Source organism: Rhipicephalus microplus, chromosome 8, assembly GCF_043290135.1.
Source record: "Rhipicephalus microplus isolate Deutch F79 chromosome 8, USDA_Rmic, whole genome shotgun sequence".
NCBI classification, from domain to species: Eukaryota; Metazoa; Arthropoda; class Arachnida; order Ixodida; family Ixodidae; genus Rhipicephalus; species Rhipicephalus microplus.
In genome coordinates this window covers 52114276-52137697 of record NC_134707.1, presented here as the reverse complement: position 1 = coordinate 52137697, position 23422 = coordinate 52114276, and the positions used below count along the sequence as shown (strand labels likewise).

The 23422-nt window shown below is 46.1% G+C and overlaps 1 long non-coding RNA gene across 1 annotated transcript; it reads left to right on the top strand.

Moving 5' to 3' along the window:
* Nucleotides 1-5296: 5296 nt before the first annotated feature.
* On the top strand, nt 5297-7001 carry LOC142768509 (uncharacterized). The gene is made up of 2 exons (XR_012885318.1): nt 5297-5440; nt 6751-7001. It is a non-coding gene; the product is annotated as an uncharacterized LOC142768509 (long non-coding RNA).
* The last annotated feature ends 16421 nt before the right edge of the window (nt 7002-23422 follow it).

Here is a 23422-nt window from a genome sequence, read left to right as displayed (position 1 = left end):
CGTGTGAGAAAACTGCGAAGAAGTTAATCATCCACTTGACAATCGCGCAACTTCCCTGGTGAGGAGCGCTAACGAAGGTATACGCTTACGCACGTATAACAGTGATCGACGAGCACGTTAGATTTATGAGGCGTTTCGCTTTGACAAGAAAGGTGACAAACCCGTGAGTGTATTTTCGTTGGCGCTCTGCAACCGGGAAGTTGCATGCGTATTTGTCAAGTGGATGATTGTTTCTTCGCTGTTTTTCAGACGCACACAGAGATTTCATGAACAAGTGTCAACACGTCACCGTTCTGCACTCCCTCATTTTTATTACGTGTGCTATATATACTCTCATGTATGTAATAAAACATTGGTTAGCGCTCTGTGTGTCTATTTCACTGTTCCGTGTATTGCACTGTTTTATTTTTTGCTTCGTTGATCACGTGGCAACCGGCCCAAATCGGCCCTCTAAACACCTTTTAACTCGACTGCCTTAGAGCTTCTTTCCCACAAATTCTGGCGTCGGCGTCAGCGTTGTTAGTTGCGAGCGAATAATCATCTTTGCGTGACTGAAAAATCGAGAAAGATGAAAATAAAATTATTGATGAAAAATTCTCGGTTTGAATAAGGATCGAACCCGGGTTATTTGCATGTTAAGTGGGTGTTCTATCACATATCCACGCCTCTACTCGCAAATACAGCAAAAATAAATTCCTCGGCTTGGAAATGCAGTGAAAGTAACTTTCATGCTATTCATGAGAGTAACTTTCCCCGCGTCCAGTATACATGCTTAACAATACAACCCGAAATATTGCCGTAATATTTCGTGGTACAAATGTACGATGCCATCGGGCGTCAGAACTTGACATTATCATCGTGACTTCGTAATTTAGAGCCAGTCACCCATTACAAAAGGCCCAAATGCTACTGTACCCTTAAGACCACGTAGTTGGTGCCTAGTTTTCATAAACAAGGCGTTTGAAGTGCGCACTAGGAAGAGAACACCGCTATCGTGTTCAACTCTTAGAGACGAAGCTTAAGGTCCCCCCATTTTTTTCTGTGTTATGTTGCTACAAGCCAATGTTGTTTCGGAGCAAGTCTGTAGTCCGAGAAAGTGACGAAAATCTCTCTGGTACAGTCACCTCTTCCCAGTGAATAAGTGTTACGAGTGTGCTTGTAATACAGCACTCGCGTTTGAAACCTGACGCGTACGAAATAAAGCCTTTCAAAGTAACTAAGGTCAATAGCATGGTCATACGAGTAAATGTAAAATACCTTCATTTCGCATTATGTTGCTACATGTTATTGATATTTCTGAACAAGTGATTAGTCGCTAAGAAAATGACGAGGTTCTTTGTGCTTTCGGCCTCTCTTCCCTGTAGAGGAGTGTTAGATGCGTGCTTCTCACAATAGCATCGGCGTATAAATGCAAATGCGTGTGAAATACTGCCTTCCAAAGCAGCCAAGGTCGATAGCGTGGTGTGACCGCGTAAAAGGAAGGCCCCCCTTTTTTTTTTCTTGTTATGTTGCAACGAGTCATTGACATTTTGAAACAATAGATTCGTCTCTGAAATATGAAGACGAAAATCTATGCGCTATTGATGCTTTTTCGTTGTGAACAAGTCTTACGTGTATGCTTATAGACATACTGCCTCTGCATATGAAAGCAAACGGTTCTAAAAAACAGTCTTCGAATGGAACTAAGGGCTATAATGTGGTGATACAGCCTAAAGATAAGGTACAGTAGGTTGCATTTTTTGTCCGCAGCCACCTCAGACCTCTGACACACATTTGTCCCTTCTTTCGGTCGTAGTTTGCTTTGCAAATATTCTTTTCGGGTTTCTTGCGGTAGCCTGAACATGGAAAACAGAAGAATAATGGGGGCACACCACCAACACCTAGTAATGATTCTGAAGATTAAGGCGTTGTCGCACGTGAGACAATGTTATTACTGAATTAACTTTGCTTAAAAGAGCCCTGCAACAATACTCTAAGTAATCTCCAAATGACGTAATTCAGTGGGTTTATTACGCCACGAATGGACCACAGCAAGATTTTTAGTATGCGTCATGTACTAGTGGAGATGAAATGCGGAGATTTGCCGCACGCTGTAATTATTTCCTTTCTTATTGCTCTCGCTATGACGAGTGCACTGGAAGTTAAGCAGGCAGGGATATTTTACTTCATAATGACGCCATGATCTTGAGCAATTTTAGGGGCGAAGCACATTAAGAGTGCCCTACGTCCCTCGGTAAACTGTCGTCACCTGTAGCGTAGCAGCAAAGCGGCAACGCCGCCACTCGTATCCCCATATGCGAGCTCGAGAAGCGGCTGTGAAACGGGAACCCCGTTTCAGTGGTCAGTTCACGGATAATTCACGATCCAATGCACTCTATTTCATCCTGATATCATAATTCACTTCTGAGATATGCATTTTTTTTTCTTCCAACGCAGGGCTTACTTTCGGTGTGATTGCGAGCACGGAAATGCGTCGGCCTCCCGCGGCGACCTCGATAAACCTGCATGCTGCTAGCGATGCTTAAATCAGCTGATGGCCATGAATGCGCGTATATGACATCATTTGCAGAATGAATAGGGAAGCATTCCTAGCTGGCATTGAGAAGTAACTGAGAATTTCAGGCCACTTGCTGTGACATAATGCTTGGTGACGGAAAAATGACACAAGTGTTCCGTGCGGCCATAGTCTCCGAGATGGCGGGCGCGTGGCGTCGCGCGCCCCCATCTCGGAGGCTATGGCCGCACGGCATGCACACAGGTTCACCGCGGCACACCCCTCGGCACAGTTCCGCATACACGTCCATACACGCGTAGAAGAAAGGAGCGCATCCAGTACTCTCGTGCTTAGCAGTATTGAACGCATACCTTATGAAAGGAGTACGCCATCCCTGTTCTTGTGGTCGAATGAAACATATACACAGAGAGCATGTTTACATCTGTTCGGTTGGTGCGCTCCGTGAGTTCTTTTGTTTGCGCATGGTAGGGTGTCGAGTGACGCAAGTGGGAGTCGCACAAAGGTGGCAGCTGTTCTACGACATACGTGGCGGATTGTCGTCCGAAGTCACTGATAATCACCGGACCACGACGGAGGACGTGTACCGATACTGACAGGAACGTCGAGACGTGCAACACTGGCGGAGGGCAAGGCCACTGTCTCGGAATAGCGTGTGCGATAGTCGACGCACACTCACGCGCTCGCCTCTCGAAATAGCGAAAGCCAAGGTGCCGCACCGCGAAATAAGCACAAAGCACGAAATGCCTCCACTCGGAATTAACGAAATCGGTTGCATGTCAGATCGTACTTACATGAGGCAGTCTACAATGGGCACATTGGCGCAAAGCCGGACAAACATCCCCAGCTCTTCATTAAAATTTCTCTGGCACAAACTAGTGCTGGCGCAAGTACAAGCACTTCTCACTAAAAAAAAAAAGCTGAAGCCCAGCTTGAGAAGCCTCCTCGAATAAAACGCATGCCATGTCACCTTTCAGCTAAGAGGTAGGAAATGCGAATCGCCACTGAACAGTCACAGCATAGCAACAGTCGAGCTAGTAGAAACATTTGATGCCGTAAGGATCTTAAAGACACAGCTCAAACGTCAAGGTTCCTATTTTAGGGCAACGTTCTAGAGATTAAGATTACTTCCTGGTAATTTCATTTAAACACGGGGTGGTATATATATATAGTAGCTTCACGCATAATTAAAGGAGATGTTATGCAAATGATACTCATTAAATAAGGCGTCACAGTACAGCACCCCTGCAGTGAGGCTGTTTTTCACGTCTGTTTACTTCCTTAGTCTTAAAGATGTTTTTTTTTTATTTTTTGATAATTTATAACATTTCATAACATATATGCTTCATCACGATACAAATTCTGTTTTTAATATGTATGGCCATTAGAAAATCATAACCAATCCCTGGTATAAACTGCAAAATTAAAACTTAAAAGCTACTCCCGCAGTTTTGAAAAAGGGTTGTTTGGGTGCATAGAAAAGACGTCGTGCAAGCAGAAGGCTGCAGATTATTTTGAACGACCCGGGTTAATTACTATGCACCTAAGTGTAAGAACACAGGCCTATAGCACTTCGCCTTCATATAGAGGCGATTCCCATAGCTCAATTCCAACCAGCGCAACTCGGATCAGTGGCTAATCGCCATGCAACCATGGCGTACCAATTTCGTAAAGCAAGAGCTAAAAGTTTGCAGTGGCAGCGTTATCTTCTATATTTGAATATTGAGAGATGATGGAAATGACGCACTCGAAGACAGACGAAAAATATATCGACACGTACGCTGGAAGATGGATCATTTCTTAATGTGGCAAAAAGGCTGTGTGCTTCTTTTTTCGACGCGTACGGAAAAGCAGTGTGACATTACCGAAGTTAGTGTGTTCTCTTCACATGTACTTTGCTCGTTCAAGCTTTATCACCTCTAGTGCCCTTAGGTGCCTTGAGCGGGTATCAATGAAATGGCAGAATTGATATTCCTTGCTTTCGTTCACAATAATCCGCATCAGTAGTGATAGGCTAATTGGAATCTCTTCAAGCGTAAAAAATATTATAAATGGAGTTTCAGGCTCCAAAACTACGGTACGATTTAAGGGATGCCGTAATAAAGTTCCCCGTAAATTTCGGCCATTGGATGTTTTTTATCGTGCACCTCAAATACGAACCGCATTTCGTCTCCATTGAACAGAGGCTGTCGCGGCTGGAATCCAGACCTGCTGCTTTCAAGTCGGCAGTCAAGTACTGTAGCCACTAGACCACTCTGGTGGATTTCAACAATAACTGAATAGGAGAGGAATTCCCACATTCAAATTATAAATGCTTGTTAAATTGCCCAGGCCATTTTTGTGCTATTTAGACTGGTATCGCGTGATAGTACTGTACCTCTATATTTTATTGTTCCTTGCGTAATGAGTAATAGCTGATAAAATTATGGCATATTACCCGGTAGTTATTTCAAATGAACGCTGGCCTCAGCTTCCCCGCGTGTTACGCTGATCTCTTCCCGGTTGAGCGCTGTTTAACAATGCACGTATTTTTTCAGCATCATTAATCTTTGACTTTCTGGGCGCCAAGCACGCCTCATGATATATGTCAGGCGTTACCACTAATAGCAATCCTAACCACGTTTATCCTTTGCGCACATTCCCCAAAGCAATACGTAATTACATCACAAGGATTTTTCTCTCGATGACGTGTCTGTCTTCCCAAGCCGCAGTAACACGTAAGCGAGACCTGTACATGAATCTTTGACATGCAATTAAAGGCAGACAAGGTCCGCTTTAGTATAAATAGAGACGCAACTGCCACGAGACAGCAATAAACGCTTCATTTTTATGAAGAACGCCTCACTGTGACAGTCATGCGCGTCCTAATCGCTCTTTTTGTACTCACTGCCATTCTTGCCCTCACTATGCTTGCTTCATCAGAAACATGTAAGTCCATGTCTTTATCGCCGCTTAGAAGTGGCGTTACTAAATTCAGTACGGCAGCCTAAAGCTGATGCATGATCAGGGTGGCTGGCACTGGAGGCAGGGAGGCGATTTAATGCGGATTATGGTTTTGGAACGTGGGATGTGATGCGTGCAGGTTCCATCAAAAGTTACCAGGCCACACTGCCGTAAGTATACGCGGCACAGCGGCATGGTAACTTTTGGAGGACCCTGTATGTACGTCTAGCAAAATGGCACTCGAACTTTAAAGTCACGGTCACCGTGAGATGAAAAATAAACAAGGTGGCAAAAGCAATGCAAGTTTTTGAAGGTGGCCAAAGCAATGCGAGACAGCCGCTGCACCTTCTCTCCGCTTACGCTACGATCATGGCGACCCTCGCACGCTTTTAGGCAAAACTTTATACATCAGACTGGGACGGTGTTATCTTCCTTGGACTTCATACAAATGCTCACCACTTAACCGACAGAGACGGTCAAAGTGTGCCTAGAGTGCCCATCGAATGACTCCAGTCGCAATAATCTGATACCATGATCATAGCTGTACCGGTCGAATCCTGTACTATATTTGGAACTTCTTTTTGCCAAGAAACGGAGGAACAGTGCCTCACCGTTGCCAAGTTTCCCAACAAGGCAGCTACATACGCTGGCGTTTGTATAGGATATGGTTACTCACTCAGAATATGGTCACTCAGTTGTAGGGGGAACGATAAGAGTACACTGAAGGGCAAAGTTGCTTGCATCCCCCCTTAAGTCGTTCGGTATGGATACGGCCCCTAAATCGTGGTCATTACTCTTGGCAGTTGTAGGGGAAACGGTCAGACCACAGTGATGGGCAAAGTTGCTTGCGTCCCACATTACGTAATTTGGTAAGGATACGATCACTCACTCATGGTTTTTCTTTTCGGAAGTTGTAGTGAGAACAATAAGGTCACACTAAAGGGCAAAGTTGCTTGCATTCCACCCTAAGTAAAAAATGCATGAGTGTTTCGAGTCGTCGATTTCAATGTTTCCACGTGTGTATTTTTTTATTGTGGTCATTTGTTTCGATAGCATCACTTGGAAGATAGTTTCATAGCAAAATAGCTAAAGATAAGCATGAAAAACGCAATAGGTCAGTTCGTAAAACTGCTTGTTCAAACTTGGGACTTCATTAGTGAAGTTGCATTTTGCCTTGGTTTACCACTTATGACATCCGTCAAAAATATATGAGATGTGTTTGTCGTAGAGAACACATCGCTACAGATATTTGCAAACGTACTCACTGTATTCTTTTACCGTATTTCTTTATTTAGGCTGCGGGGAGAAGCCTGTGAGTCGGTGCAGAGGAAGCTTCCCGAGATGGAGCTGGAACAACTCTTCAAGAAAATGCGAAAGAATCAACTGGGGTGGTTGCGGAAAGAACGACTGTAACGTCTTCCGTAGACGGTCTGAATGCAAGCTGCGTTGCAAACCGTGTCGCTCCAACAGAAGACCGGGCTGCGCAGCGTCAAGGCTTCCGACTCCGTTAGCAGAGTAGCAATAAAATGTTGCGGTACTGTAAGAACTACTGTTGTTAGCTTCACGTGACGACACATTACACTCTGCCACCATTGTGCATGCGCTGCCATGCTGACAACTTAGTACTTTCCGAATAGAAGCGCACTTTTCGATAGAATTTCGGCATCCACATAGCTCATAAACATCATCATCATCAGCATCAGCCTGACTACGTCCACTGCAGGACAAAGGCTTCTCCCATGTTCCGCCAGTTAACGCGGTCCTGTGCTTGCTGCTGCCAATCTATACCCGCAAACTTCTTAATCTCATCTGCCCACCAAACCTTCTGTCTCCCCCTAACCCGCTTGCGTTCTCTGGGATTCCAGTTAGTTACCCTTAATGACCAGCGGTTATCCTGTCTACGCACTACATGCCCGGCCCATGCCCATTTTCTCTTCCTAATTTCAACTATGATATCCCTAACCCCCTTTTTTTCTCCTACTCCACTCTGCTCTCTTCTTATCTCTTAAGGTTACACCTACTATTTCTCTATCCATAGCTTGCTGCGTCGTCCTCAATTTAAGCTTAACCCTCTTTGTAAGTCTCCAGGTTTCTGCTCCGTAGCTAAGTACCGGCAAGATACAGCTGTTATATACCTTCCTCTTGAGGGATCGTGGCAATCTACCTGTCATAATTTGAGAGTGCTTTCCAAATGTGTTTCACCCCATTCTTATTCTTCTAGTTACTTCAATCTCACGGTTCGGCTCCACGGTTATTACCTGTCCTAGGTAGACATACTCTACAGCGCTACTCTTCACGTTAACGTTCAGGTCTTACGCAATGTCACGGCGCCGCAGGTCAAAGGTGCCGTTTCGAATCGACTGAGGCGCGGCATATGTCGACTGGTCTGGATTTGGCTATGTCGACGCTCCGATCTCTGAGCTCACAATAAGTTGCGTGGCTTTCCGTCTCGGAGCCCATGCTTGGTGGAAGAATAAAGTGTCTTTTCGTGCGACGCATGAAGTCAAGTGAGCAAGGGTATTTGTGACGCTCTTGCAGCGGCAATAAACGGCTACCAATGTTTCGCTCGCGCCCTTGGCGCACCCAGGTGCAATGAATTTTGTTTATGGCCGTTCATTCAGTGACAATGTCACGCTAAGTGGTTGCGATGGTAGCCACTGATATCACGGTACGTGGCATGCTTCCACGTGTGCTAATGGAAGTGAGCGATACGCTAGTATTTCTGTTTTACCTTGAGGCAAAATGCTGAGGTGTTACGAAATGCGAAGCTTCAAGTTTGAGCTTATTGCAACATCATAAAAATACAATATACATGTTTCTTGATTGATGATTGATGGGTTTAATGTCCCAAAACCAACATATGAATATGAGAGACGCCGTAGTGAAGGGCTTCGGAAATTTCGACCGCCTGGGGTTCTTTAACATGCACCCCAATCTGAGCACATGGGCCTACAACATTTCCGCCTCCATCGGAAATGCAGCCGCTGCAGCCGGGATTCGATCCCGCGACCTGCGGGTCAGCAGCCGAGTACCTTAGCCACTAGACCACCGTGGCGGGGCAATTTACATGTTGCTTAAAAGTTCCAGAAGGAGGTCATGAAGCAAAGACTGTCATGTGGACATTGTATTGTTTCAATACAGGGTAGGCAAATAAAGAGCGAAAGAAAAGCATATGGAAAACACGTTACCGAAAAAAGAACGAAAGAAGGAACAGCAAACATAATTTTTATGCGGATACTGACTGTCGGTGACGGTGCCATCAACGCAAAAGTTGCAGTAATCATGAAATGACGTGTAGATGTGCTACCATCATGGCATATGTCACAGTGTTCCTAAATTTCTGACGTTATCACTCGACTGGTCAAAGGTAGGCCAATCACGCAGTCTGTTTAAACCAGGTTGAGGTGCAGAAAGTTTGCAATGCCTCCGATCCCGTCGTAAATGCAAATTCACGCTAGTTTCAGAAAGCTTGCGATGCTTGCAGTCCTGGAGGATCAATGCCACAACTAAGAAAAACAAAATGTAAATAAGACGCCTTTCTTATTCGAGTCGGCTTTCACGAGTGCGCGATGATCCCTGCGACTTTTTAGGACCGAATCTCTTAAAGGGACAATAAAGGCTAGTATTAAATCGACGTTGATTTTTGAAATAGTGGTCCAGAAACCTCGTAGTGTTACTTTTCTGCCAAGGAAGGGCATATTTTGAAATAAAATCACGTTTTAGTGGTTCGCATCAGGTTAGCGCACTTCAAATTACCCGCTTCAAGAAGTAGACCAACCAGACCGACTCACGTCACTGTTGCCATGCTCAATGTTGCCAAACTGCGCCTTTACATTCCAGCACCGTTGCGAATGAATGGATGGATGATTATGGCTATACCCTTTAGATCGGGTGGTGGCTAGCGCCACCAAGCCGTAATACCTAATGAACCAATAACTAGATTTTTTTTTCTTTTATATAGTGAGGGTGAGGATTTGTACTTCGCAATGAAGGGTTTAATTTTCACTCGTGCCTTGACTTTAGCCACCAATCTGATAACCCCCTTCTAGTTAATTCTACCCACTTAAAGACTATTTTGCCCTCCCTGTCCCTAAACCCCAGTGCTCTGAAAAACTCTGCTCCATCATCCTGAACTATAGGGTGAAGCCCTTTACAGAACATTATCAAGTGTTCGGCAGTTTGCTCTTTCTCTCGACATGCACTGCATACCGTGTCTAACCCTTCGTATTTGGCCCGATATGTTTTGGTTCGCAATACTCCCGTCCTGGCCTCAAACAGTAGAGAACTACCACAAGTATTATTATAGATCCTTTCCTTGGCTATTTCCTGCTTAAAAGTTCGCTAGATCTCTAGTGCGGACTTCTTAATCATGCCGATACTCCACATATCGGTCTCAGCTTCCTTCACCTTCTTCTTAACCGATAATTCTTTTTGGTTCGAACCTCTGCTGTCTTCTAAGTATTTACTAGTCAATTTTCTGGTTCCCTTCCTCCATTTTGTATCGACAATCTTCATGTACAAGTAGCTGAATACCTTCCCAGCTCAACGTTCCTCCCCCATTTCTCTCAATTGCTTCTCAAATTTTATCTTGCTGCTAGCTTCCCTGCCCTCAAATGATGTCCATCCCATATCACCTTGTACTCCCTGATTTGGTGTATTCCCGTGAGCTCCTAAGGCAAGCCTACCTATTCCACGTTGCTTAATTTCTAATCTTGCTGGAACTTCTGATCTCATGCACAAGACCGCATTGCCGAACGTCAGCCCAGGAACCATTAACCCTTTCCATATTCCTCTCACAACATCATACCTATTGCAATTCCACAGTGCCCTGTTTTTCATCACCACTGTATTCCTGTTACCTTTGGTCGTCACGTATATTTCGTGTTGCCTTAGGTACTCGGCCTCATTGCTTATCTATACGCCCAGATATTTGTATTTATCTGTTATCTCTAGCGTGACCTCCTGTATTTTAAGCTCACTACCTTCACTGTCATTAAAAATCATGACTGCTCATTTTTTCTTACTGAATCTGAAATCTAACTTATCTCCCTCATTTCCGCAGATACCCACCAATCTCTGCGAATCTTCCTTGTTGTTGGCCATTAGCACTAAATCATCTGCGTACATCAATGCTGGTAGTGCCTGTTCAATCAGTTTTCCTTGTTTGACGAAAGAGAATTTGAATCCCAGTCCGCTTTCTTCTAATTTGGCCTCTAATCCTTGTAGGTACATCATGAATAATCAGGGTGACAGGGGGCATCCCTGTGTGAGCCCCCGTTTTACCTCTGCAGGCTTGGATACCTGTTTTTCCCACTTTATAACTACCTTGTTACCTTTATAGATATCCTTTAAAAGATAAGTGACTACATCTTCCACGCCTACTGTGTTCACTATTCCCCACAATTCCTCTTGAACCACCCTATCGTACGCTTCCTTGATATCCAAAAATGCTAGCCACAGGGACCTGTGTTTTTTCTGATATTTCGATGCACTGCGTCAATGCGAACAGATTGTCTTCCAACCTTCTGTGTTTCCGAAACCCATTCTACAGTTCCCCGTGCACCCCCTCATCCTCTATTCATGCCTGCAATTTTTCCTTTATAATCTGCATCACCATCCTGCACACAACTGATGTCACTGTTATAGGACGGTAGTTGTTTATGTCAGCTTTGTCCCCCTTTTCTTTATAGATCATGCTCATCCTGCTAAGTTTCCATCCATCGGGAACTACACCATCAATTATTGTTTTTTTCACTGCCTCTCTCAAAGCCTGCTTAGACTTCGGACTTAATGTTTTTATCAGCATAATTGGAATGCCATCTGGGCCTGTTGATGCACTACTAGGAACACTTTTCTCAGCCCTTTTCCACTCTCGCTGTGAAAACGGAGCCATTGCGCCACTTGATTCATCCTTGTCTGTTGTGGTGCATAAAGCACTTTTTTGTTGAAATTTTTCTGTCACCCTTGTTCTAATATATTCAATAGCTTTGTCCCCTTCTAGCCTAGCACCTTGAGCTGTAGTTATAAACCTCTACTCTAGGCTCGTCTCACTTCTTAGGGAGTTTAGATGGTTCCAAAATTTCGCAGCTGCCTTTCTATCTTCTTTACGTACTTCTGCCATCCACTGAGCTACCTTTCTTCTAATATTTTCATTGATCAGAAAGGATGCATCCCTTTTACAGCTTAGAAATATTTCCCATTTTCTTTCAACGTCATCTGTCGGTTCACCCCACTGCTTAGCATGTCGGTGTTCTCTAGAGGCTTTTTGACGCTGGATGGATGGATGGATGGATGGATGGATGGATGGATGGATGGATGGATGGATGGATGGATGGATGGATGGATGGATGGATGGATGGATGGATGGATGGATGGATGGATGGATGGATGGACGGATGGACGGACGGACGGACGGACGGACGGACGGACGGATGGATGGATGGATGGATGGATGGATGGATGGATGGATGGATGGATGGATGGATGGATGGATGGATGTGGCGGTACCCTTTAGATCGGGTGGTGGCTAGCGCCACTAAGTCGTAATACTTAAAACCAAAAACTAGATTTATTTTTTCCCTTAAATGGTGAGGTTGAGGATTCGTACATTGCAGTGAAGGGCTTAATTTTCACTCGTGCCTTGACTTTAGCCACCTATCAGATAACCTCCTGCTAGTTATTTCTACCTGCTTAAAGTCTATTTTGCCCTCACTGACCCTTAATCCCAGTGCTTTGAAAAACTCTGCGCCATCAACCTGAACTATAGGGTGAAGCCCTTTACAGAACATTATCAAGTATCACCATGGCGCTGCAGTCACCGGCTGCACCGTGGCGCTGCAGCCGGTGACTGCCGCGCCACGGTGAGTCATGGCGCGAACTAATACGAGTGGCCGCGCGCTAGGTACTTTTCTGGCGACCACGGGCTGCCTAGGCACTAAATCGCGCGAACATCCCTTGGCGCACTAGTATTTAACGGTGCACTGACGTAGACTGTCAGCACTTCCTTTATCTTGGTCAACGTCGATTTTGGTGTTGTGCGGCGGTGTGTATAGATTGCGGTATTATTCCTTGCGAATCTGGTGATGCGGTGGTGATTCTCGGCAGACCGATCCTTCAAAGGGGGAGATCGAGCGCCGTGGGTGTTTCGTGCAAGCGGTAGCGTTCAACGACTAACATCCCGCGTCGATGGGATATGCTCAAGTGCTGGCTGTCTTGTGTGAGCTGTGCGGTGATTTGTTTGATAAGTTTAATTTCCTGCACATTCGATGATGTGTTAGTGTTGGCTGGTTCATGCGAGCCATAGCGTTCAATTATTCCCGCGTAGGCGTGATCACGCACTTGGTGCTGGGTGTTTTGTGCAGACAGACTGCTGAATGAGATTTAGGGTCTGACGCAATGTACTGACAACACCACTGCCACACGGGTTCTGGTTTGCTATGTCGTACCCTTTTATATTGCAGTTATATTACGCCTGCACCGTATTTGATCCGATTAGTTTGGGCAGTTGGCGGCGGCTAATACTGATGTCACTCGAATACTTTTGATCGAGATCGACGGGTCTGTCGCTGCGGCGCCGGATCAAGTTTGGCGCAGGCGTCCTAGCTGATTACAATCAAAAGTGCCCGTGTGACCCCGGTATGATCACACGTGCCAATGGTCAAACCCAGTCTGTGCGCTCTAGAGGTCACTACCTCCATGGCTGCTGGTTGCATCAGTAGACGAGCATGCAAGCAGAGCAGTTAGTAGTCAGTGCATGGTACAAGCTTTTGGTCTTCGTTGGCACAATATTAAATAGCATGAAGTTACATTTCTTGGCTTCACTATATTAAAAATAACTTAGTTTCTTGGGATAGGCCCATTGATACAGTAATATGGTTCTTGTATTGAACGAAATTTCTCAAAATTATGTTGAGCTTTGTAAAAGACAAGTGCACTTGTCAAAACATCGTCTCGAGCACCCACCCTCGTTTAAAAATTTGTCATGGCTTCCCAATGTGTAAATTTTACTAATAAATACTATTAAACTTGATCTATGGAAACCATTCTACGAAGTTTCTAATCTAACGAAGAATTTTCATTCACCAGCAAACATCTATAGAATGTAACGTTGTCCTCAAACCGACTTAAAGTGTTTCCGAAAATGATTCGGTAAAAAAGCAGTGATTTTTTTTCCAATTTGGCTGCAACAGATTTGAGCATGCGCTCTGACACTCCCACATTAAAACAATTATTCCCTCGCTTTATTTTTATAGAGCTGCAGGCCGTAACCCTATGCAAAAGAACGATGTATGCAGCCTTTGATAGGGCTGTGGCTTTTGCTGTGGCGATGTATGCAGCCTTTGATAGTACGGTGGGGACTTTTGTTATTTTATGGCTTATGCGACAGAAGCCACTGATCACTCTTAGCCTTTTTCTAGCTCGCAGAATCACTGAATCCATTCTCCTTGTCATTGCATATCGGTAAATCGTCGTAGCCTCATGTCTGGGGGGTCAGCATCACCCAGACAGGGTGTCCTCTTTCTATGTCAAATGATGAGGAAAGGAGTCTGGGGGAGCTCAAAGTTTCGACAGCTTATTCATCATATCCAGCATAGAAAATTATAGGCACACACGTGAGGAGTAAGGTAGGCTCACATTGAAAGCATACTAACTAATCACAATCTGTGAACTTGTTCTCTACCTACCAGAAAGACAATGAAGTATCACTGATACCTAATGAACCTCGTGATTTTATACAGAATGCATCCATGCACTTTCGACAAGCTGTGTTCCTGCTTTTGCCAATAATCCAAACCTTATCTAGGTACGGCTCACACTTATGAGAATCACAATCCGTCAGCAAATGTGCCCCATCCTTATCTTTTAATGAAAGCTGATGCTCCTGGGCATGCTCATTCACGCATATTATTGCCGGGTCAACATTCGTCTTTTGTCGTAGGATAGTGGAAATTTACAAACGACCCCGTTGACACACTTTGTGTATGACTTGGCCTGCCTCTTGCCGTACCCACCTTCGTTGCATCCATCACATAGTATACTAGTGTACATAGGAAAGCTGAGATGATTTTCGGGGCGCAGAAAAAGAATCGGCATGCGATCTCTGTTTGCAACCATTTTCAGGTCGTGTGCAGCTCAGTGCATACATGGTACAACCTCTGGTCTCGCTGTTCTACGCTCTTGCTCTACACCAGTACCGTGGTGTTCTCTCTTGATAGTATAGTGGAGCAACTCTGCTACAGCGTTAACGAGCATGCGAAGGAAACCAACCACAGATTACCAATCCGATCGGTCTTGAAACGTATTCTTCAAAATGTGTGAACGCGACCCTGCACATACATAATCGGGGCATTGATCAGCTATGGCTCTTTTCAGAGTTTAGGAATGCACCAGCTTGTATGGAAGTAACTATTTTGCACACCTAGACAAAAAAGCCAACAGCCGCGATGACTCCGCAAGGTAATGCACTAAGCCAAAAACTGCAAAGAGCCACAAGCCTTCAACACATGTGTGAACACCAATCCTTTTTTCAGTTTGCGAAAGCCTGCTAAAATATTGTTTACAATGGGCTAATATGTCATGGTGGTTAGTTACTTTAAAAAATAAAAAAAATCATATGTCAGAACTTCCAAAACGTCCCACAAATTAAAATGTCCGGGGAACGTAAAAATGGTTACGGTCAAACATAAGAAACTGCACAACACCGGAGCGACATACGAGCCTATGAAAATCCCTTGTCTTTCAATATAAAATCGCTAATGAAGTTGACTTTGACATAAAACTTCCGGAAGGCCATAAATGCTTATACTGCCATGCCTGTGCCATTCCTAAAGGCAACCACACAACTTTCGTCTATGCAATTTCTTATGCAGAAAAACAATTGACCGTGCAGGACAGAATAAAACAGGTCCTCAACATCAACCAAGAACAAGTACCCATCGAAGGATTCTTTGAAGAAAAGAAAGTAGATGATGCATGGGAAAATCTAAGTTTAAAATGGGTCTTTCATGATAACCAAGTCTAGCCACTTCATTACAAACTGACTAATTACCTTCTGCTTGATACCTCAATCACTTTCAATCATCCTGAATAAAACACCCAGCTTATGCGTCTTGGCCGTAAAAAACACAGAGAGGGTATTGTTTTTCCTAGCTTCAGTATGCAATAGACTCTGCTAGTTGTGCAAGTTCCAAGTCCTTACTCAGAGCCACTGCCTTGCTTTTCAAAACTCTTGTTTTGATGACTTTTAACTTGACGAAGTTCATGTAGACTGCTTGCCCTGCCTTGAAGTTGCAAAATTGTATATTCATTGCCACGGAGCTACTATTTTTATCCACTTAAAATCGACACAACTGTGGCACTTGAAGAATGACAACGCCCACGATTGGGTCCTCTTGACAAAGAGTAGGTTTTTCCACATTTCTGGCTAGAGCTTAGACACTCCCTTGTAAGCAATAGTCCCTAACTGCTACATCGACTTTTGCGGCAACTTCTCGGTGCAATGCCAGAAATTAGTGAGACGGCAAAAGGGGTTCATGGCTAAATTTTGGGCCTTTGTTGAGTACATAGCGTACACTTTCTGCAATGTGAACATTTTTCAGCCCAGTGAGGCCTTGTCGGGTCGTGCAAGCAGGCTTATTAGTTATGAATAAGCGGGCATGCCTCACCTTCACGATCGATTTTGCCTCAGTGATGTAGGCCGCTGAACGCTTGGCATTGCGAAACTTCACCAGCGCCAGCCACTCCAAATCCAAACTGAAGCAAAGTGCACGAACCAGGTAAAGAAAGCACACTTGCTGCCACAAACTATGATTTCACATACTTTTGTAACACGATCAAATGAAGGTGTGACTTCCCCAAAAAGAGCACTCACTTCTTGTAGAACATGGCATTTCGAGGAAGTCATGCCTTCATTTGGTTGTGTTATCAAGTATGTAAAATTTTAAAATCCGAATTGTGCCAGCAGGTGCGCTTATTTTTTAGGGGCGAAACAGGGAAGTTTATTGCAAACTGGTGACAACAATTCAGGTGAGTACAACTGTCTGGTGTAACAAAATCACTTCAGTGGCGTGTACAAACAAGAGAACATAGACAGCATGTAACACACACAGCACTTCCAATATTCTCACAGATCACGAATCACTCAAGAAAACAAAAAGAAAAGAAACGCAAAACAGCAGTAAATTGGAACAGATTCACATATTACGTGTGACGAGAAGCAATTTTTTCCCCCGAGTTAAACCAGCAGTAAAGGAAGCTCAATATTACCGTTCCAAACTCCAAAAAAACGTGTATGCCACCTTCTGATAAATGCTTCTTCACCCTGAGTTTCAATCTGTTCGGTAAGGTACCGAACCATGATCATTCTAATCTTCTGTAACGCTGGGTATGCAGCTCATTGGGGTCGTCGCCGTTCTTCGGCCATACAGCGGCGACGCCACAAGACGAACATTGTGACGTACAGCACGAGTTGTTCAAATAAGCCCCTTCTGCGCTGTTGGCTCGAAGGAATTGACACTCTGAATTGACGACGCACGACGTGCCACACGCCTTTGGCCGCTACGCATTCAAACATCGTGTGGCGGATCGTTTCTCTTTTCCCGCAGTTGAGGCAGTGGTCATTGGGAACGATGCCCCACTTTAACAGTCTCTGACGGGTGGGCAACGCGTCCCATCGCCGCAGCCAATCAAGTTCGCTAACTATTTCCGTTACGTGGTTGTTCCGCCATTTCTTCCACTTGCTAGGCCTCCATCTCTGTTTTTCCTCATCAGTAATCGAGCGACTGATTAACATTTCGCTAATGCGTGCAGGTGCGAGCTTTGCAAAGTATTCTTCGGTGGCGTCGTCGTACCCCGAACGCTTGAGGCCATCTGCCGCCTTATAAAAGGCATGTGGGTGTTCTGCTTGAGGTCCCCGGTACCTTTCCGACGTGAATGCGGCTCCAAGAGTTCCGGTCCAATATAGCAATAAGCTACGGCCAGGATAGTCATTGTCGTGAAACTATTTGGGAACTGTTTTAGCTGCAAGTGCCTTTGTGAATGTCACAACATCTGGCAGACTGAGTCCTCCACAACTTTCTGGGAGATTCAGAAACTTTTGTTGAACTTCTGGTGTCTTCCCGTCCCATAGGAAGGCTCCAGCTAATGACGCAAGGCAGCTCGCAAAAAGTTTGGGTATGAGTGCAATGTGCCCGATATAAAAAAGCAGATGCGTGTGCTTTGGTTTTCACCACTGTCACTTTGGCGTCAAGTGACAAATTGAAGTTAATAGCATACGCGAAGACCTGCGTGGCTCGATTTACGGCGTCCTCCCAATTTCTTTTGTCCACCTCCTAATCTTGAAAGCATACCCCGAGGACTTTTATGACATCCACATATTGAATACCACCCGGCAAAGAGCAGTGGAAGCTGCCGAAACGAAGGGCTTTGCTTTTCTCCGCATTCAGGAAAGCACCCGATAAACTGGCATACTCTTCTAACAGCTCCAAGAAAGCACGGTAACTGGCTTGCTTTCGCACAACCACAGAAATGTCATCCGCATAAGCGGTGATGCCAACTGACTTCAGACCTGCCGTTGGAAAGCCCTGAATATTAGGGCACTTTGCCACTTTCCTAAGGAGAGGATCTATGGAAGGAACAAAGAGCACCGGTGCGATTGGGCGTCCCTGGCGAACACCTCTTGTTACTAGAAAGCTTGCTGTCTCCACGCCATTGATGAGAAGTCGGCTGGTCATGTTGGTGTATAGAAGCTTTCTACAGCGAACGTACTGCTCAGGCAAACCAAACATTCTAAGTACGCAGTATAGGTAGTCATGTTCGACCCTGTCAAAGGCCTTAGCTTGATTCAATGACACGAAAGCACCGGTAACGTTTTTGGTGTTGGCATAGTAGAACAAATCTCTTATCAGAGTAAGTGTATGAAAAATTGACTTTCCCGGCACTGCACACGTTTGCGTGGGTGACACTATAACGGGCAGAAAAGGTTTTAGCCTCAAGCCAATGATCGTAGCTACAAGTTTGTAGTCCGTGCTAAGGAGGGTAATCGGCCTCCATGACCGTGGATCGTCAGGATCCATGCCCTCCTTTGGCAGCAAGACTACACGGCCCTCACTGAAAGACCTCGGCTTTTGCCAATCAACAATGAACCCGTTAACCATGTCAGTAAGTGTGTCGCCTAGGACGTCGAAGAAAATTATATAAAACACCGTCAATATTCCGTCTCGACCTGGAGCCGTGGTAGTGTTCATTTTTCTCAAGGCTTGCCAAACTTCATCTTTCGTTGCCTCAGCGCAGAGCATATCAGACGCCTCAGGACACAGCATGGGCAAGCCTTCGCAAAAGTCTGCGATTCTTTGATACTGGTTGATGTCTTTGGAGCAATGATCTGCAGAGCAGAGCCTTTCAAAATGCACCCTAAAGACCTCCTCAATTGATTTGATATCTGTGACGATGCTCCCACACTCTGTCCGTGTTTCACCGATAATACTGGGCTGGTGTTTCCTTACCACTGCTCGCTGTGCGTATGCCAGGTTAACTAGTTCATACGTAGGCAGGTGCAGTTCCTCAGCGCGTTTAAAAGCCCCGGACCTTGCCCTCAACAAGAGGTCGTACTTAGCCTTTTTGGCCCCAACGTACTCCTGAATTGCGCCGGTCAGATTACCTGCGTGCTCAACGATTTGAATACGCCTCAATGTTTCATTCATTTTTGATGTTAGACGTGCATGCGCATGCCGCATTTTCCCGGCCTCCTGTGCAATCACAGGCCATCCGGCCTTCAAGAGATCCCATGCTGTCGGCGTAATTTGCGGCATGTCTCCCAAAGACGCATAGATATTCGTGCGCATTTCAGATACCGAAACTTCATCACTTAAAATTGAGGAATTCATTCGCCACACATTGGAGCAATGCCTTCCCAGCTGGACCTTCAAGGTGAACAGCACTGGCATGTGGTCGCTGAGCTTGCGTTGCCCAGGCGCTAAAGAAATCACATCGCATGTCTCTAAACTTGTAACGAGCTCGTTAGATATATAGACTCTGTCAATTCTGCTCTGAGACGTACCATGAACGCGTGTGGCTCCAAAGGTGTTCCCATGAAGCGTTGTCCATGCATCGACCAGCTGCAACTCTCTACATATTTTCTGCAACTCTTTCAAAGGGTATGTGCTTTGTCCTTGATCACGGCCTCGGACATCTCGAATTGAGTCAAAAACACAGTTGAAATCACCTAACAACACGCACGGTGCTGAATTCGGCAGGAATGACCTGGTACCTCTAAAAAAGTCATTAGCAAGAGACCTATTCACAGGCGCGTATAAATTGGTGAATCGGATTATCCGGTCGTTTATCCACAAGTACACCGCAATAACACGGCCTTCTGCATCGAAGAGGCAATGCGCGCCCCGCCTGAACCTCGGATTGAGAAACAGGGCACCGGTGCCACGCGACTGCGTTTGCGTTAAGAAGAAAAAGGCTGCAACCGAAAATATAGTACGGAAGGTCAAGATGTCGTGCCGTGTTCGAAATCGGTCTCTTGCAGAAAAAGCACGTCGACCCCGAGCGAGCGCACAAGGTTCATTATCTCCTGTTGTTTTACAAGATCTTTGAAACCACGAACATTGAAAGTCATGAAAGACAGCCTATTCATTTAAAATAAATTTAGGGAGAAACGAAACAATCGTTGTTTTTTTTTAATAAACAGCGATGCGTAAGAGGACGGCATGGCCTCTCCTGTGTCAAGCGGCAAGGGATGAAGTCAACGTGATGATACTCGAAGGACTGGCGCTGAGATTTACTCACGCGCACAGATAGAACGGACCCAGTATCCAACAAGAATAATAACAGAAATAATACACGCAGCATGCAACGTAAGTCACATGATGCAATTACTATAACAGGGCATAGCCACCACGGCATAGAGCTCACAAATTGGCACATGAAGGTTCCATCGTGAATGACAGTAACATATGGAATACTAAATAGTTTGCATGCATCAAAGGCAACAAATGCATAGTGGTTGTACGGCTGGGAAGCAAGCATTGCAACGGTACAGACAACAGGAAGTAGAAAGAATGGATATGGGCAGCACAAATTAAAAAAACATTAAGTCCTCACCCGCATCAGGTGATGGATCTCGGTTTGGCGAATCCACTCGGGGCTTTTTGGATGTTCCGGAGGTGGTGACATCACTTCCACTGCTTGAACTACCAGGCTTGGTGTAACGCTGAGAGTTTGTGGCTCTAGACAACTTGTCGGGAGAACACGAATTAGAGGAGACAAAGATGCCGATCGTGAGGCTTGCGAAAATCTGTCACTCCTTAATTTTTGTGATAGTGACTCGCTCCTACGATGTCTGGATGTCTTGCCGGACGCTTCTTCTTGGGCATTTACAGCGTGTGTGCGATGCGTGTTAGGTTTTCTTGAAGACGTGGTTTTTACTTCTTTCGTGGGCGTCGTCTTCACGCTACATTCCAGGCCCACAGGTGGCCGTTCATAGAGCTCGTCACTTGCACTTGTTGCCTCGGAAGATCGGAGCTATTTTCCCGGTTGGCCAGCGTTCCGAGATGCTTGGCACGCTTCCTCCAGCGGTGATGCGTTCGAGGATTGTTCATTTTCTGTGACCTTGAGTTCCTGTGATGAAGACGTAGCAGACGCACTCGGCGTCTCCACAGCGTTGCTGGGCTCCTCGGGCAACGTTGTGGGTGGTGGTGGTGAAAACATTTAATAACCATTAAATGGTTACAGAGAGGTGATTGGGTTGGGGCCTTATTGGCCTCCTACCCTCACAGCACTAGGTGGAACCCCTATTCCGGGGCTCCATTGGCAAGCAACGCCGCCCGCGCACGTTGAACCAGAGCCTCTTGGGCCTTCAGGTCTTGACAGCCGAGCAGGGCCGCCTCCCAGTCCTCTCTCGTGGGATTGGGGTTGGGGGGGATAGATGGATTATACTGGCACGCCCAGACGATGTGAAAGGTGCCAGCCACCTCACCACAGAACTGGCACGTGCCATCAAAGGATGAATTGAAATGTTTTAGCACCGCCGGGCACAGTACAGTACTGGTAAACAGTTTTAAAAGGAGGCGCTCGTCAGCGCGATTCAGTCCCTTACAAGGGTCTGGATAGCGCCGGTGCTCCTCCTTGTAGTAATTGGTAATATCTTTGAATGAAAGGGCCGAATTGTCTGATTGCGAGTAGGCTTCCAAAGACAGGGAGATAGCCCGGGAAGAGAGTGCGCGGGCGGCCTGATCGGCCTGTTCGTTACCCCTGAGTCCTTGGTGACCGGGTGCCCAAACCAGATTTCGCGGAGTTGGATTAACGTATCGGCAGCTAGGTTCCAGTATGCGCTGAGCAAGCGGTGAAGCCCACCCTAGCTGATAGTTCCGACAGGCCCCTCGTGAGTCGGTGATGATATGTTTAGAAGAGGGATAGGTGAGAGCCAGAGCGATGGCAACCTCCTCCGCGTGTGTTGCGCTGTAGGCTTTGAAAGTGAGCCCGTTTACGGTGTTTGCGTTGTGTATGACTGCGGCAGTATACCACCCCCCATGGTGCGGGCCGGCAACGTCCACGTAGCACACGTGTTCCTCTTGACCAAAGTGTCGCTGCAACGCTTCCGCGCGCGCCTGGCGGCGACCACTGTGGTTTTCTTTGGACATGTTGCGGGGAAGGGGTCGGACCCGGAGGGCGCGTCTCCAAGGTTCTGGCACGCTCACCCTTTCCTCAATATAGTAATCGTGTTTGATGTGTATTCGGTCCAAGAGGCGGCGACCGGAATGGGTCTGTGCAAAGCGCGTGTATTGGTTAACGAGGTGGGCTTCTCGAAGTTCCCGGTAGGTATTCACCACGCCTAGGGCCAGAAGTCTCTGGTTGGACGTGGTGATAGGGAGGTCGAGAGCCCGCTTGATAACTTTACGGTGGATGACCTCGAGTTGATCATCCTCGTGTTTGCGTAGGTGCAAGTAGGGAGTCGAGTAGAGTATTCTACTCGTTACGAAAGCATGGGCAAGCCGCATTGCATCCCTGCTTCGTAATCCGCCCCGCTTGTTGGAGACCCGGCGGACCATACGGCCCACCTGGTCTCCCACCGTGCGAAGTTTGGCTATTGTGGTGTCGGCCTTGCGTTGGTGGTGTATGAAGAGGCCAAGGACGCGGATCTCCTTGGCCTCACGGATCGGTCCCGAGGGAAGACTGATATGGAGCTGAGTTGTGTCCTGAGGGGAGGGACGTACGTGCACAAATTCTGACTTAGCCGGGGCACACTGGAGTCCGCAGTAGGTTGCGTAGTCGTCGACTACAGTCGCTGCTGCTTGCAGGCATGACTCCATGTGACCCAGGTTACCTTGCGTGGCCCAGATCGTGATATCATCCGCGTAAAGAGCGTGATGTATCCCTGGTAAAGAAGCCAATTTGGGGGGAAGATGAAGCATGGCTATATTAAATAGGAGAGGAGAGAGGACCGCGCCTTGAGGAGTTCCCCTCGAGCCGATGACGTAAGGCCCATGTTCCTCATCTTGTATGCGTATGTAGGCTCGACGGTCTGTAAGAAACTGTCTAACATAATTGAATGTTTTATAACCACAGTTGGTCTGACTGAGGTGGTCAAGGATTACCTCATGCTTCACGTTGTCGAATGCTCCTTTAAGATCCAAGGCCAGGACTACCTTGTCATTGTGGGGGCATTCAACAGGATCTAATATGTCATGGTGGAGCTGTAGAAGTATATCCTGGGCTGACTTCTGAGGGCGGAATCCAAACATGGTGTCCGCAAAAGTGTGCTGTGTTTCTAGAAACTCGGAGAGTCTGTCGCGCACCATCGTTTCCATCAGCTTGCCGACACAAGACGTGAGGGAGATGGGGCAAAGGTTCTCCACGTCAATAGGTTTACCTGCCTTCGGGATGAAGGTCACGAGAGCTGATTTCCATTCAAGAGGGAGAGGAGTTTCTCCGTCCCAAATGCTATTGATGTATTTGAGGAGC